Source organism: Pan troglodytes, chromosome 21 (genome assembly GCF_028858775.2).
Source record: "Pan troglodytes isolate AG18354 chromosome 21, NHGRI_mPanTro3-v2.0_pri, whole genome shotgun sequence".
NCBI lineage: Eukaryota > Metazoa > Chordata > Mammalia > Primates > Hominidae > Pan > Pan troglodytes.
In genome coordinates this window covers 69,410,873-69,427,424 of record NC_072419.2, presented here as the reverse complement: position 1 = coordinate 69,427,424, position 16,552 = coordinate 69,410,873, and the positions used below count along the sequence as shown (strand labels likewise).

Sequence of the window (16,552 nt, the reverse complement as noted above, 5' to 3'; positions counted from 1 at the left end):
AGTCCCACCTGCAGGGTCCCTGTGCCATGTGGGGGCAGAGTCACGGGGTCTTTAACTCAGTCCCATCTGCAGAGTTCCTGTGCCACGTGGGGGCAGAGTCACGGGGTCTTTAACTCAATCCCATCTGCAGAGTTCCTGTACCACTTGGGGACCCGGTCACGGGGTCCTGGGATGGGGGCGTGGACACGTTTGGGGGACTGTTGTTCTGCCAACCACAGGTTCTTCGGGTAAGAAAGAGGGGAGCCTCTTGAGGCTTGAGACATGGGGCAGAGATAGCCTCAGCCCTGGAGAGCTCAGGGGACACAGGGTGTCCTCTAGGGATCTCGATTAGGATAAGAAGGGGCTGGGCGCCCTGGGGCCACTGTCCAGAGGCCTGTGAGGAGCTCATTCCCTCGACACCAGCAACGAGGCCCCTCCCAACATGGTCCCGCCCATGCCTGGCCCAGCATCCACAGATACACAAACTTCTGGGCGTGCATCCAAAACTGCCAGCAAGAGCAGGCCATCGTCCCTTCCCATGGGAAAGCAAAGGTGATGTGGAAAATATGCTTCTTGTTCGGCCTCCTTGGTCTCTAAGAAAAGCTCGGGCTGCAGGAGAGGTGTGGTTGTTCCTTAGGAAGAAAGACGGAGAGCCCACGGGGCCAGGACCCTCCAGGACCAGGTCTTCCTGTGGTCTCCCCTCCTCCAGGAGCCCCGGAGCCTGGCTCCAGCAAGCCCTTAACCTCCCACAGCCCCTGTTCTGGGTCACCTGCGCCGCCCCTACTGGGCCAGCTGCCCCCACCCTCAGCCCAGCCTTGCGGTCACCAAGCCCGGAAGCCCAGGGAGGTCCGAGCTGCATGGCAGGTGCCTCCTGCAGATTCGGAGAGCGGCTGGGCACGTCTCCTGCCACGTCCCCTCCTGACTGTACCCACCCCCACGCCCCAGAGCATAGAGGTCCTCCCTGTGCCCATGTCCCAGTCCAGGTCTCCCAGGGGGGTGCAGGAATGAGTTTCTGGAGGGTGTTGGCCAGACTCGGCTTCCTGCACCTTCTGCTGTGTTCCTCCTGAAACACTGACTTGGGCGGGAGCACAGTGGCGTTCTGTGGGAGGGTGGGGGTGGGGCAGATCCGGGGTTATGTTGTGGCCAGGCTGGCCCAGTGCAGAGTAGGGTGTCAGGAGGTGGAACAGGCTGACCCCGTGGGCGTTGAGGCACCGGGCAAGGCATAGGGCCTGTGATTGACAGGAACCCCCAAGTGTTCGATGGGGTCTGACCCGGCCGGGCCGGGTCCACGTGTTATTTGGGTCTAGCGGCCACCAGGCTGAGAAGCCTCAGTCCACAGATGGGGGTTCTGAGCTCCCATGCAACATCAGAGGCACGCAGCCCACAGTCCCCGAGCGGCCAAGGCTGGCGGGATGGTGGCCACCACATTGCGAGCCGTGGGCCCGGCCGAGACAGGCACAGGCCTGGCGAACCTCTGAGCACTGCAGGAGAGTCAGCACTTCCCAGGAATTTCTATTTTTCAATTTTGCACACTCCAGGGGCTGGCCCAGAGAGACCAGACTGGGAGGGGACCTCTGCGTGGGCACAGGCCAGGGGTCAGCGGTTGCCTCCTGTTCACACCAGGCCCCTCTTCTGAGTCCTGGGAGGGAGGAACAGAGGGCGGCAGCAATGATCCGTCCACACGGAGAGTGGGCGGGGAGCAGGCCCACCCCGGGGCCAAGACTGTTGGAAGAGGAGAGGTGACATCGGCCAGGAGGAGCGTGTGGCCCCAGGCTCCGGTCCCCGGCATGGCCCAGCGTCCAGCAGGCCTCAGCTGCAGAAGTGCCATCTGCTCCCAGCAGGGTCTGTCCACGCTCCCGGAACCCACGGTAGGTAGGGGCACCACCGCGGGGCTTTCTGAGGGCAGTGCTGCCCTCCCTGCCCCAGCCGCTCTCCCCTAGGGCAGCTCGTGGGCGTGTCCCTCTGCCATGGCCTTTCCTGGTAACACCACAGTGGGGCCAGGCAGGGCAGCGGAGCGGCAAAGTCAGAGTCCTCTTTTTCAGGCAGGCTTGCTCCTCTGTCTGCCCTTCACAGGTCAGATTGCGTGGGCAGTGAGTGGCACATGGTGAGGGCTCCTTGGGGGGCAGGGGTGGGAGAAGAGCTGGGGAGGAGGGCAGCTCAGGGAGCCATTGGCCCCCAATGTCCTGGGAAGCCTGGGGTCTGGATCCTGAGAGCCGTGGGGAGCCTCAGAGCAGGGGTCAGCAATGCCTCCAGCAAAGGGCCGGAAAGAATCCAGGTCCGTCTGTAGCCTCCTGGTATGTGCCTGGACACACGAGCAGCCATGGACAATATGAGAAAGAGTGAGCATGGCTATGTCAATAAAACTTTATTTATGGATAGCAAAGTTGACTTTCATAGCATTCTCATATGTCACAAATATTAATGTTTTGATTTTTTTCCAACCATTTTTAGCTTGTGGGCCCCAGAAACACAGCAGTTGGTCTGACCGTGGCAGACATCATTAATCAATCCTGCACACTCTCCAGCTCAGCCCCGTCCCTGATCCCAGGGGGCTGCTCCACAGGACGGCAGGAGCCCCCAAGCCAGACTGGAGGTCCTGGGGGTAACCTGGGTGCTCAAGGCTCGCTCTGTGTGTTGCCACCTCCGTTTGCACCCAGCCCCTCCTGTGACGTGGCTCAGCAAACCTCTTAAATGGGTCACTGGATGCTAAACTTGAACTTTCACAGGGCGGGGTTTCTTCAAACGGGACACACCAGAGTCCAGGCCAGGCTGGAATCCTGCTGCCGGTGCCTGTCCCAGATCAGGGATTCCAAACACCCATGGGGCCCCTGGTCCCGCCCTGAAGCCAATTCCAGCTGCCCCCAGGAGTGTGAGGGGCCTGGGGGTGTCTTCCTGGGAGCGGCCAGGTGTGAGATTGACCCAAGAAATGGGACCACAGGAACCCAAAAAGCTACAGCTGGGTGGCCAGGTCCACCAGCCACGCCCTCAGGTCCACCAGCCACGCCCTCAGGTCCAGTCTTCTAAAGGTCAAGGGTCTCTGACCAGGTGGAGCAGAGCACGTGACTGGGCAGCTCTTCTCTGCCTGGAACGCCCATCTTCTGTCTTGAGGCAGAAAAATCTATTTTAGAGGGTTTCCAGGCCTGGCTCCTCAGAGGTGCGGGAAGATGTTCAGAGCTGAGACTCCGGAGGGAACGGAGGGGCGGGGGCATCCCAGCCTCATCCACAAAGGCCCCCTGCACGACGATCCTCCCTCCCGCTCTGCTCCTCTGCTCCCTGCTCCCTCCTCCCCACTCCCTCCTCCCCAATCCCTCCTCCCTGCTCCCTCCTCCCCACTCCTTCCTCCCCGCTCCCTCCTCCCCGCTCCCTCCTCCCTGCTCGCTCCTCCCCGCTCCTTCCTCCCCGCTCCCTCTTCCCCGCTCCCTCCTCCCCACTCCCCTTCCTCCCCGCTCCCTCCTCCCCACTCCTCCTTCCTCCCCACTCCCTCCTCCCCACTCCTCCTTCCTCCCCGCTCCCTCTTCCCCGCTCCCTCCTCCCCGCTCCCTCCTCCCCACTCCTCCTTCCTCCCCGCTCCCTCCTCCCCGCTCCCTCCTCCCCACTCCCCCTCCCTCCCCGCTCCCTCCTCCCCACTCCTTCCTCCCCACTCCTTCCTCCCCGCTCCTTCCTCCCCGCTCCCTCCTCCCCACTCCTTCCTCCCCACTCCTCCTTCCTCCCCGCTCCTTCCTCCCCACTCCTTCCTCCCCACTCCTTCCTCCCCACTCCCTCCTCCCCACTCCTTCCTCCCCACTCCTCCCTCCTCCCCACTCCCCCTCCCTCCCCGCTCCCTCCTCCCCGCTCCTCCTTCCTCCCCACTCCCTCCTCCCCACTCCTCCTTCCTCCCCGCTCCCTCTTCCCCGCTCCTTCCTCCCCGCTCCCTCCTCCCCGCTCCCTCCTCCCCACTCCCCCTCCCTCCCCGCTCCCTCCTCCCCACTCCTTCCTCCCCACTCCTCCCTCCTCCCCACTCCCCCTCCCTCCCCGCTCCCTCCTCCCCGCTCCTCCTTCCTCCCCACTCCCTCCTCCCCACTCCTCCTTCCTCCTCCTCCCTCCTCCCCACTCCTCCTTCCTCCCCGCTCCCTCTTCCCCGCTCCTTCCTCCCCGCTCCCTCCTCCCCGCTCCCTCCTCCCCACTCCCCCTCCCCTCCCCGCTCCCTTCTCCCCACTCCTTCCTCCCCACTCCTTCCTCCCCGCTCCTTCCTCCCCGCTCCCTCCTCCCCACTCCTTCCTCCCCACTCCTCCTTCCTCCCCGCTCCTTCCTCCCCACTCCTTCCTCCCCACTCCTTCCTCCCCACTCCCTCCTCCCCACTCCTTCCTCCCCACTCCCTCCTCCCCACTCCTCCCTCCTCCCCACTCCCCCTCCCTCCCCGCTCCTTCCTCCCCACTCCTCCTTCCTCCCCACTCCTCCTTCCTCCCCGCTCCCTCCTCCCCACTTCCTCCTCCCCACTCCCTCCTCCCCAATGCTAGAAACAGGCCCGTCCGCACCTTGCCCTGGCTGCAGAACGCAGCTTAATTACATGGTGTGCGGGTTGGGGCCCTGAGCGAGGCTGGGGCTGGTTCTTGGCCAAGACGCCTCCCCAGCCGGCTCAGCCTCCAGCAGAAGCGGCAGCTCTGATTGGCCACCGTGCACGGCGTGGAGCACCGTTCCTCGCAGCGAATTCATGAGGCATTTCACTGGGGGCCCGGGTACCCGAATTGACATCAATTACGCCAAAATTAAGTGGCAGCGTCCACTGCGTGGGGCCCGAGCTGTGGGGCCTCTTCTGTCTCCCGGAGCCCAACCACGGGCCCCTGCTCCCCGGCAGGCAGGATCTCACCGCAGGGGCGACGGTGGGGAGGGGAGGTCAGTCCCGCTTCCCGGTCACGGAGCGGCCCGCAGCTCCCGGCTCAGGTTCCCAGGCTGCAGCGTGAGGGGCGCGCAGCAAGGCCGGGTGGGTGTCGGGCCGGCGCGGAAAGCCCTCGCCCTGAAAGCCCAGGCCGGCCCCAGCCCACGGCGCTTGCGCCCACCGTGCCGCGCAGGCAGCAGCCGCGCCACCCGGGGGCTCGTTGGAAACGCAGAATCTGCACCTTCGCGCTGTCTCCGGGGCTCACGGGGCGCCTGAGTCGGAAGCCCCGCCCTGGGGAGGCCGGTCTCCTAGCGAGGGCCTGGGCCCCTCTGGGCTCTGAGGGCAGCCACCCTCGGCCCGCGTGTCGGGGGCTCCCCAGGGCGCCCCGGGCTCCTGTTCCTGTTTCTTCTTGGCCGTCCTTGAGGTGCGGAGCCCCCGGGCTCTGCTGAGGGCCTCCCGGCCTCCGTGACATCGGTGACCTCGGTTCAGGCGTCAGTGACCGTCTTGCCTGGTGGCTCAGCGCCGCTGATCTCGGCCAACCGCGGGTCTTCCTTGTCTTGTGGACCGGAGGGAGCAGCTGGGCGGAGAGACCCTGAGTCGCAGTCGCACGGCGTGGCGTTCCGCGTGACCCTGCAATTAAAACCCCCGCGCTGCAGCATCGCGGAAAACGGGATTCGCATAATTTGAAATTTGAGGAAAATCTCTAAATACTTTAATTTTGATAGAAACTATTTCCACTGCTGACATGTGTCTACACCTATAATTTCAGTTGATAAATTGCTGTAATTTCTCCTCCATTTCATGTTCTTTCGAACATTAATTGTCAGTTGCAGGGTAAGACTGTAGAAAAGAGGGGAGAACAGGGCCCAGCCGGGTGGCGCCAGCGTCTAAGCAGCCGATTACGCAGCTCCCAGACGCAGCGGAGAGTCCAGGCTCGTGGGGTGCGCCGTCGGCTCCTGAGGCCTGCGGAGCAGCAGCCCAGACTCACAAGACGGAGATCACTGGGCGGGCGCACACACTAAGTCACGCACGGGTACACTCATGCTCTAACTCACGAGCACACACGCTCACATGTACACACGCACACACACACCCGGACATACACACACAGCTGTCGCCTGCCACACACATTCATACTCCATTCACACTGCAGTATGTGCAAATGTGTGTGACAGAGAGAGAGGAGGGAGAGAGAGAGGGGGAGAGAGAGAGAGGGACAGAGAGAGGGAGAGAGAGGGAGAGAGAGAGGGAGAGGGAGAGGGAGAGAGAGAGGGAGAGAGAGAGAGGGAGAGGGAGAGAGAGGGAGACGGAGAGGGAGAGAGAGAGGGAGACGGAGAGGGAGAGAGAGAGGGAGAGAAAGAGAGGGAGAAAGAGAGAGAGGGAGAGAGAGAGAGGGAGAGAGAGAGGGAGAGAGAGGGAGAGAGAGAGGGAGAGAGAGAGGGAGAGAGAGAGGGGAGAGAGAGAGAGGGAGAGAGAGAGGGAGAGAGAGAGGGAGAGAGAGAGGGAGACAGAGGGAGAAAGAGAGGGAGAGAGAGAGAGAGGGAGAGAGAGAGGGAGAGAGAGAGGGAGGGGGAGAGGGAGAGAGCGAGAGGGAGAGAGAGAGAGGGAGGGGGGAGAGAGGGAGAGGGAGAGAGAGAGAGGGAGAGAGAGAGGGAGAGAGAGAGGGAGAGAGAGAGGGAGAGAGAGAGAGGGAGAGAGAGAGAGGGAGAGAGAGAGGGGAGAGAGGGAGAGAGAGGGAGAGAGAGAGAGGGAGAGAGAGAGAGGGGAGAGAGAGAGGGAGAGAGAGAGGGGAGAGAGAGAGAGAGGGAAGAGAGGGAGAGAGAGAGAGAGAGAGAGAATGTGCCTCTCAGGAATGGTCAAATATCCTCCTGACACATCTGGTTGGCCCAATGCAGGGACAGAGAGGGGGATGACCTGACGGCTTTGCCTTCCACCCACCCAGCGCCTGCCCATCAGTACAGCAGGGCTGCCCTGCCCGCCTGCGACCCACCTTTCCCGACAGCCTGTGTGCTTTCTCCCCGAGTCTCCAGGACAGCCCACTAGTGGCATGGTGGCTCCCTGGGTGGGAGGAGCGGAACCCTTCAGGCCCCCTCAACACTCCCCCAAAACCTCCCTGGGGGCCCCCACTGGCTTCAGCACCCTGCAAGAGGCTGACTAGGATCCATGTGCACACTCCGTGTGCCACTGCTGCCAGGGCCCCCAGCCCCAAGCTGCCTCCCTCCCTCTCTGTCAGGAGCTGGGTTGGCCTGGGAGAGTTGTCCTGCCACTGACTGCTCCTGGGCAGGGGCCATCTCATCTCTGTTCTCACCGTGCAGGCAGCAGCAGGAAGGGAGGCAAAAGGAGGGAGTGGGGAGAAGGAGGGGGCGCTGACCACGTGAACAGACCCTTCTTCCCTGGTGCCCCATCTCCCTCCCCGTCCCCAAGTGGACACCCTGGACCAAGCTGAGCCCACAAGGGTGCCCACCCTGCATGCTTGTCCCCATCAGCTCCATGTGGCCCCCTCAGGCAGTTTCCACAGTGAGCTCAGGTGCAGCAGGGGTCCCGAGCACAGAAATGACCAGGAGACCCTGGCCCTGCCCCTGGGGCCCCAGAAACAGCTCCTGCTCTTGAATTCCCCATCCCTGTGTGCTCAATTTCTCTGGGCCTCTGGGTGCTTTTGAGGTTCCTGGCGTTTACCAAGGAGAAAGATGCAGGAGGGGAGGCTGCAGGGCTGTGGGGATGGTGAAGTCCAACCCAGCCACCCCCAGCAGGATGGTGTGTGGGGCCGGACACCTACCAAGATCTCTTCCCAGCTTTTCTGTGGGAAGGAGCTGGCCAGGGCCAGAACCCTGGCTGAGACATGAAGCTAAAAGTGCCTGAGGATTTGGTCCCAGGTCCCTGTCTTCCTCCCCAAATGCCTCCGGAGCCTTCATCTCTTCAGGCACCTCACTCACTTCCACCCAACCCCGCCTGCCCTGGGCAGACCCTCCCCCAGCTCTGCCCTCCCCCACACCCCAAACCCACCCTCCCCATTCTGTTAAAACAAAGCCCCTCTTAGCAGGGTATGTCACGTGGCGCTGCCGAATTATTCCATTAATTTATTATTCATGATGAAAAATTATTCTAATAACATTTCCATGCTATTAATATTCCAAAGACGAGCCGTTGAGAGCCCCTTCCTGCGGCCTCCTCTTGGCGAGAGCCAAATCTATTTTTAACAAAGTGTATTGAAATTTAAATCTAATCACCCACAATATGCTACGTTTCACAAATACGCTCTCAAAGAGTCTGTGAGAGGAGCCAGGCCCGGTGGTCCTGGAGGAGGCAGGCGGGTGGGCCACTGCGGTGGGCGTTGGAGGTGCCATTCTCGGCTGCCCCCAGCCCTGCAGATGGAATCTCTGTGCCACAGCCCCTTTCCTCACTGGGGGAGCCGGGCCAGGCGACCCCTCCTTGCTGCTTCTCTCCCTCCCTCCTTCCTTTTTTTCCTTGTCCCACCCCTCAGTCCATCCAGAGACTCTCAGAGTTTGGCTCTAGGCAGGGGTATGCGGGGGTCTCTAACAGGAGCTGACGTCTGAGGTCAGGCGTCCTCAGGAGAGGGTGGAGCCGCTCCCTGGCTGAGACAACTTTTTCTGACCATTCCCTCCTCCCTTTGGCTGCCTTCTCTATGTGGAGGGGTCTTTGGCCCCACCCCCAATGCACACCGCAGCCCAAGGTGGGCTGAAGTCCAGCTGCCCAGGGAGGGTCCTCATGGGCACCTTGGGGGACATCTTGTCTTGTTCCCTCTTCCAAGGTCATGCCACATGCCTGCTGCACACGGACACCTCCGTCCATTGCTCAGTCATACGTGTACACACAGGCAGCCTCAATCATCCATCCGGCAGGGGGGGACCTCCTTCTGTCTGAGCTGGACATGGAAGAATGTCTGTGGGAACGGGAGGGGATGAACGTCACAGGAGACAAACAAGGTCTGCAGAAAATACTGAGGGAGCTGCCTTGATAGGAGGTGAAGGGGCAGGGGGAGGTGAAGGGCCAGATGTCTCCCAGGAGGGAAGGGAGGGAGAAGGACCAGGTGCCTTCCTGAGGGGAAAGACCAGGCACCTCCTTGGGATGGGAGACTTCTACAGGAGAAGAGAAGCAGCTCTTCCAGGTGGGTCTGAGGGAGGAAGGGATGGGGGTGAGAACTTGGGTTGGGGAGGACACTCTTGTCTCCATTAAACTGGAAGTAGGATGTGAGATATAGGGGCCAGTGAGCAGGAGGCCATGGAGGAAAGCAGAGCGGCTCATGGAGAGCCTGTCATCCATTCATCCATCCATTAATTCATTCATCCATTCATTCATTCATCTATCCTTCCATGCATCTGTCATCCATCCATCATCCATGATCCATCCATGCATTTACCCGTCTATCCATCCATCCACTCATTCATTCATCTATTAATCTATTCATCCATCATCCATTCATTTATCCATCCATCATCCATCCATCAATTCATCTATCTACTCAATTCATCCATTAATCTATTCATTCATTCATCCATCATGCATTTTTCCATCTACCCATCATCCATCCACCATCCATCATCCATCCATCTGTCCAGTGCTCACCGCACCGGCTACCTGGCTTTCAGTAGGATGGGACCTTGAAGGTTCCAGTGTGTGTTGGGGTTTGGGGTAGATCTGCATTCCTAAGTAAGAGCCGGAAGAAGGGGCTGAGTGGAAGCCACATGAATTTGATCAGGGAGAAAAGGAAAGCAGGGAGGGGCTGACCTTAGACATGCTCAGAGCTGCTGTGTTTTGTGGGGGCAGCCAGACGTCCCCCTCTGTTAGGGAATGCACAGCCTCAGTCCGGGCACGGTCGCTCATGCCTGTAATCCCAGCACTCTGGGAGGCCAAGGCAGGTGGATCATGAAGTCAGGAGTTCGAGACCAGCCTGGCCAACATGGGGAAACCCTGTCTCTACTAAAAATACAAAAAATTAGCCGGGTATGGTGATGTGCGCCTGTAATCCCAGCTACTCAGGAGGCTGAGGCAGGAGAATCGCTTGAACCCAGAAGGCGGAGGTTGTAGTGAGCCGAGATCGCGCCACTGCACTCCAACTTGGGCGACAGAGCGAGACTCTGACTCAAAAAAAAAAATTTAAAAAAAGGGAATGCACAGCCTCTGTGTAAAGTCCTCTCTGGTACCCACTGCACAGATGGGGAAACTGAGGCTAAAAAGAGGGTGACGCCCCCCCCAAGGTGTGCAGCCAAGCAGCTCTGTCCGCATTCTCTAACCTGCCGTGGTACAGTGAGTGTGGGTGCTTGGAGAATTCATTCTCCCAGGCCTGGCCTTCAGAGGAAGAGGAGTTAGGAAACTCCCCCAGGGACCCCTGTGTGTGTATCAACGGTACCTGGGAACTGGGAGGACACAGGTGCGACAGCCCCATCCCCAGGGGAAGCCAGGGACCTTGAGGCTCTGGATGGGACGCCCCTGGGCCCTGGGCATTGGGGACTTAGCAGGCCCCGCCCTCCTCCTAAGCAGGACGTGGAGGGTGAGCGGCTCGAGCTGTATCTGAATCCAGCCTGTCGCCAGCCTCAGAGGCGGAGGCAGCACCTCACAGCCATGCATCTCCCCACGTGTGGGGGAGGGCCTGTCCCCTTCCCACCCCCATCCCCACCCCGCTCGCCTTGTCGACGTTCCGTTGAGAGGTTTCTAATCCCTCCCCTGTGAATCCAGCGGCGGGCGGATGTGCGTCCAGGGAGTGGGCGAGGGTCCCAGCCTGGCTGCCCAGGGGCATCCTTGAACTCAGCAGCCTGCTGTGAGGGCCAGGGCTTGGCCGAACAACAGGTGGACAGTCCGAGGGGAACATGCCACCATCTGTGTCTGGGGAGTGTGGACCCCCAGCCAGGTACAGGGTTGTGACCTGGAGCAGATCTGGGCTCCATGGGCTTCCTGCATGCAGCCCGCCATTCCACCCCGGCCCCACCCTGGCCTCAGCTGTCCCTTAAGCAGGGGGGATGCTAATCCTGACCTTGGGGTTCCCTGGGGCAGAATTAGAGTGCAAGCCCCATCGAGGGGTCAGCTCGCAGGAATTTGGCAGGTGTTAGACCTCACGCCAGTGCCACCCCCTGTCGGGGTCCCAACGACAGCCACCACACTCGCTTTGGGGCCAACAGGGGCCCTGGGCCTGGGGTCGTGGCTCTGTAGGGTCCCTCTGCTCATCCTAAGCCCGAGCATCCTCCAGTCATGCTCATCACACTGATCCCCATGGGGCCAAGCAGGCCTCCCGCAACCCCACCTGAGAGTGGGCACAAAAGAGCCCAACCCAGGGCTCCTTCACAGGCAGAGCCCAGCCCTGGCAGAGGCCAGCACAGCAGGGCAGGCCCCTGGTGCAGCCCCATCCCCACTGTGGCCACTCAGGACTGACTGGCTTGGAGATACATGGTCAGAGACAGAAACCAGGAGGCAGACGGGAGAAGCCATGCTCCTGAGGCCCTCGTGGGTCTCCCGGGCCGGGCCACTGTGTAGGGCCCCTCCACAGTTAGGTACAATTCTATTTGCTGAGCGGAACCAGCAGTTACAAAACAAAGTCCAGGTTTTCTAACGTGTGGAGGAGACGTGGATGCAAATGCTGGCTCCGAGCAGCTATTCTGGGCCTGGAGCCCTCCAGTGCAGGAGAAGCAGGCAGCGGGCAGCAGGCTGGGCTTGTCCTGGGACAAGAGGAGCACCAGCGAGGTGGAGGCTGGGGCCACGTGAGTATCCCCATTGTTCCTGGGGCTGCCCTGTGCCCACGCCCTGCTGCTGTACATTCCTTCCTTGCTTGCTCCTGGGGAAGGCAGAGGCCCCAAGGAGCCTCCGGTAGCCCAGGACCTGGGACCTTGGCCTCCTTGAGAGTCTCATCCCTCCTCCTCCGTGTGAGGCCCCCAGCCAGAGCCCAGCCCCAGGGTCTCAGGGGTCCCCTGCCTGGTGCATTATTTTTTATGCCATTTAAGCGGCCACTTTCTTCCCCAGGAAGGAACTTCTAAACTGAAAGCTGGCAAGACTCAGCAGAAAAAAAATATCAAAAGCTGCTTCTGCTGCCCCAGCTTCACTCAGGCCCTGGCTGCTCCTTCACGGGTCTACACTGCTGCCTCCTGGAACCACCCACTCTGCAACCAGGTCTGATGCCCGGTGTGGACATTCAGGGATGGGGTCCCCTGAGGCTAAATGAATGAACAGATTCTGAAAAGCAGAAGCTACGTCCGGGGGTCTCTGGGCCACAAATCACTTTCTGACCTGCAGCCGTGAGGGGTGAGGCTCGCTCGGAAGCTCCCAGAACCTGGAGGCTGCCCTCACTCAACACTTGAACAAGCAAGGGGCCAGATTCAATGAAACACCTGCCCGCCCGGCACACCAGGCTCAAAAGCAAGCAAGCAAGCAAACAAACAAACAAAATCAAATCAGGCCTTCACAACTCCCCAAATCATGTGTGAGTTTCTACAGAGCAGAAGCCAAAAATATATGTTATCTAACTAGGTCCTATTTACATATATTTTTATGGCTGCTTTAAAAAATTATCACAAACATAGCGGCTTCACCCCGTTTCCCCTGTTGTGATTATTACAGATTGGATGCCTGTATCAAAATATCTCATGGACCCCATAAATAGCAACACCCTGTATGTACTCATGACAATTTTTTAAAAAAGAACACTTACACTTTCCATTTCTGCAGGTTAGACGTCTGAAATGGTCTCCCTGGGCTAACATCAGGTCTCGGGAGGGCTGGTTCCTTCTAGAGGCTCCAGGGGAGAACCCCTCGGCCCTCAGTCCCATCCTCCGTCTTCAGAGCCAGTGGTGTCTTGTCACTGAGACCTGCTCTGCCCTCCGCCTCTATGTTGAAGGGCCCGAGATTCTACTGGGTCCCCCCGGATAATCCAGGGTCACCCCTCCGTGTCAGGTGGCTGACTGGCAGCCTCATGTGTCCACAGTTTCCGTGCACCGGGAGGTGGGCATGTTTAGGGGCCCCCATTCTGCCTCCCATGAGTCTGCAGGGCCTGACTTTGTAATTTGGGATCATTCTTAGGGTACCCAGATACAACAAACAAAAACGCAGCAAACAAAAACACAGGGTGCCCAGCTCAACAGGAAGTTTGGAGAAGCAGTGACTGATTTTTTAGTGTAAGTCTGTCCCAAATATTGTAGAATCCATCCAAACACTGCCGGACACCCTGTGTCTCAGCTGCAGGATGGCCACGCTGCACACTTAGTGCGGGCCCGGAGCTGCCGGTGCAGAAGGGGGTTTCTGAGTTGGAGGGATGCAGGTGCGGTTCCCCCCCAGCTTCCTCGGGATGCCCGGTGTGGACATACAGGGGTGAGGCCCCCTGGGGCTAAACGAATGAACAGATTTTGAAAAGCAGAAGCTACGTCCAGGGGGTTTCTGGGCCTCAAATTGCGCAGACTTGCAGTGCTGGGGAGACGTTTTGCCTGCAGGCAGCAGGCTCTGAATTGCCCCTTAGCTCCCGACCTGGGGTACAGCGAGAAGGAGGAGACGGAGGCAGGCCGGCACGGGGTGGTCAGGGACAGTGGTGCTGACGCACGGCTGCTCAGAGATGACTTGGAACTCGAGGCCCAGCTCGTTATTCTGGGGGTGACTGGCTCCCAGTGTCTGGGCGGGTCTGAGCCCCACCACAGCTGGCCTGGACTGGACTGGAAACCGTGCCCATTAACGACCCCTGGGCCACCCAGAGCCCCCAGCTCCGGAGACCCCGGGGTCTGGTTTGTGGCTGTTTGTCGCCCACGGGCCCCTCCACCAGCTCCTTTCGGTGAGTGTTGATTCAGGGAGAACTGGACGGTCAGGCACTGGTTTACTCTCTGGAGGAAAGCAGGAAGCTGAGAAAAGCACTTCGCTGCTGCCACACTGAGTGTGGCTTGTTTCCTAGAGAAGCCTCTGCGTGGTGGTCCCGGCCAGGCCGCGGAGCAGCGCAGCCTTGGGGGCGAGGCACCCTCCCCTCCCCATGCCCATGGGGCTGTCCTTCGGGACTTCAGCACCAGGGGAAGTTCTTTCTCCAGAGCAGCCGTCTTGGCCTTCAGGCTGGAGTGCGGCTCACAGGCCGGGCAGCCAGGAGACAGCGGCTCTGGGATATTCCAAACATACTGGAGAGCTCACGTGTGTGCACACGGAAGGGCGGCCGGTGAGCTTGAACTGAGGGTGCGGTCACCAGCCAAGTTTTCCAAGGAGGCGCCCCCCAGATTCACACCTGGGTGCAGCTTGCGATGTTTACATTTTTTTATTTTTTTGAGATGAAGTCTTGCTCTGTCGCCCAGGCTGGGGTGCAATGGCACCATCTTGGCTCACTGCGACCTCCACCTCCCAAGTTCAAGTGATTCTCCTGCCTCAGCCTCCTGAGTAGCTGGGATTACAGGCGTGCGCCACCACGTCCAGCTAATTTTTGTATTTTTAGTAGAGACGGGGATTCACCGTGTTGGCCAGGATGGTCTCAAACTCCTGACCTCAGGTGATCTGCCTGCCTCAGCCTCCTAAAGTGCTGAGAATACGGGGGTGAGCCACCGTGCCCGGCCAGCTTGCAATTTTTTTAGAGCCGTCTCTGAGTTCTCCAGCCACCAGAACCCTCGTAAAGAGGGGGTTGAAGCTCCCTTGGCCACAGGACATTGAAGGGTAACGTGTAAGAAGACCTTCTCAGGGAACCACCTAGTCCCGAATTCTCTCCCTGGATTCAGTAAGAAATTATAATTAATTTCTTTTTCAGTAAAAGGCAAAGCTATTTTTTAATTGCAAGCCTGATTGAATTAACAAAATGTTAGACAATTACCCGTCCTTTTAAAGTTTTTTATGTTCTTTAAAATGCATCTTGAATTTATTTATGTATTTTTTTCTGTTTCCGTCCTTTTCCTGTGTCCTGGATGTTAGGTAAAGAGTGTGGCCTCCTAGATACCGACCTCATGCCATACGGATGCAGTCAGGCTCTGGCGGTCAGGAAGGTGGCTCCGGAGCTCGGCTCTGCACCGCATCCTCTGCCCCCTGTTTCCCGAGATTGCTCCTGGACACACCTTTCTCTCCCGCCCTATGGGGTACACAGCACCCATGACAGCTTCTGTGGGACAAAAAACGGTGCGGGGCGAGGAGGGCGGGAGGCGGAGGAAGCAGATCTGGGTCTGGGTTCTGTTTGTGGAGTGGAAATGTAAGAACCAGGCGAGCTGACCGGGTGGCTGGGCCGTGTGGACCCAGATCAGCACTGGGCCATGGTGCTCTCGAGAGCCAAAGAGCCAGCCCACCTTGCAGGGCTGGGCCCGTCTGTTCCAGAAACCACATCTGCAGCCATACGGCAGCAGCTGCCTATTGACGGCAGCGCTGGATCCTGTGACCACAGCTGAAGCTTGGACCAACAGAAGTCCCAGGGAGCTGCTCAGGGCGGGATCAGAAAGGAGGGTGCTCAGCAAGCCACACGCCACAGACCCTCCCTGGGAGGCCCTGACAGCGCTTCTCTCCCTCCCATTTTCGCTCTGGCAGCCATCGTGGCGCAGACCGTGGAGCAGGGGCAGCTCTTACCCCTGGGTCTGGCATCAGGAGTGTGTCCCACCGGCTCTGTTGCCGCAGCCTCAAAGCCCCACGTGGGGCAGCAGCCGGATCGGCACTGGGGGAGCCGGAATCCATCAACCTCGGCCTCAGATCAGCATCCGCCTAGCCCTCCTGCCCCACATCCGAGCCATTTCAAGGGCTGCAGGGACATTGGGATGATGGGGAAGTGGGCCGAGGACAGCCCCAGGGAAGGCTTTGTCTGAACTCCTCAAATCACCGGGCGCTGACATTTGGGATTTTTGCCTTCCTGGCGCACCCCCGCCCCACATGCACACTCACGTGCATGGCGTCGGCAGGATGTGGGTGCTGCAGAGGTGCCCCCACTTCTGTGTCTCCCACGCAGCCCCGGGAACCTGGGCGTCGGCAGGATGTGGGTGCTGCAGAGGTGCCCCCACTTCTGTGTCTCCCACGCAGCCCCGGGAACCTGGGCGTCGGCAGGATGTGGGTGCTGCGGAGGTGCCCCCACTTCTGTGTCTCCCACGCAGCCCCGGGAACCTGGGCCCCACAGGAGCCAGGAGCTGCAGCACAGGTCAGGAGCGGCCCTGCAAGCCTGCGGGGAGAAGGGAGCCGCCCCTGGGTCCCCTTCTCCAGAAACCCCAGACTGGGGGTGAGGGTGTCTGGTGTGGGTGGCCGGGAGTTGGTGCTGCACATTGAACAGGGTCGTTCCGGCACCGTCTCTGTCCGCTCATGCAGACAAGGATCAGATTTGCACACCCCAAGTGCAAGGGGACACCTGGGGTGCCCTCTGCAGCGCCTCCCTGCGGGGCAGCCCTTCTGTGGGGTGCTCTGTGAGGAGGGCCTGGGATCCGGTCTGCAGGAAACTGGATGGAGCGGGCCAGGGCCTGACGGTCTCCCCCACCCCAGCCCCAGGCCTTCCCCTCCCCATGCCTGTATGGGTGATCCCACCCCAGTCCACCTGGCTTGCCAGTGAGGTTTGCAACGCCTTCTCTTCAAGCCTTTGAGTAGACTAATTTGTACAGAATTTGCCAGAATTGACAACCTGCAGGTATGATTTCCAAAAATTTAACTGGCTTTTACCACCTGCCCTAGGACCAAGAAGCTTGACCTTTTCTCCCCAACTGCTAAATTGCCAGACCTTTGGAGCAAGAGTGTCCTCTACATAAAGGAGCAGTTAGACTAACTTAAAACAGTATTGACCTTTCCTTCCTGCCCTTTTCATTT

At 59.8% G+C, this 16,552-nt stretch overlaps 1 long non-coding RNA gene across 1 annotated transcript; it reads left to right on the top strand.

Annotated features, from left to right (window-relative positions):
* Positions 1-5,018: 5,018 nt before the first annotated feature.
* Positions 5,019-12,494, top strand: LOC112206519 (uncharacterized). Its single transcript, XR_002940918.2, has 3 exons — positions 5,019-5,668; positions 11,804-11,950; positions 12,074-12,494. It is a non-coding gene; the product is annotated as an uncharacterized LOC112206519 (long non-coding RNA).
* The last annotated feature ends 4,058 nt before the right edge of the window (positions 12,495-16,552 follow it).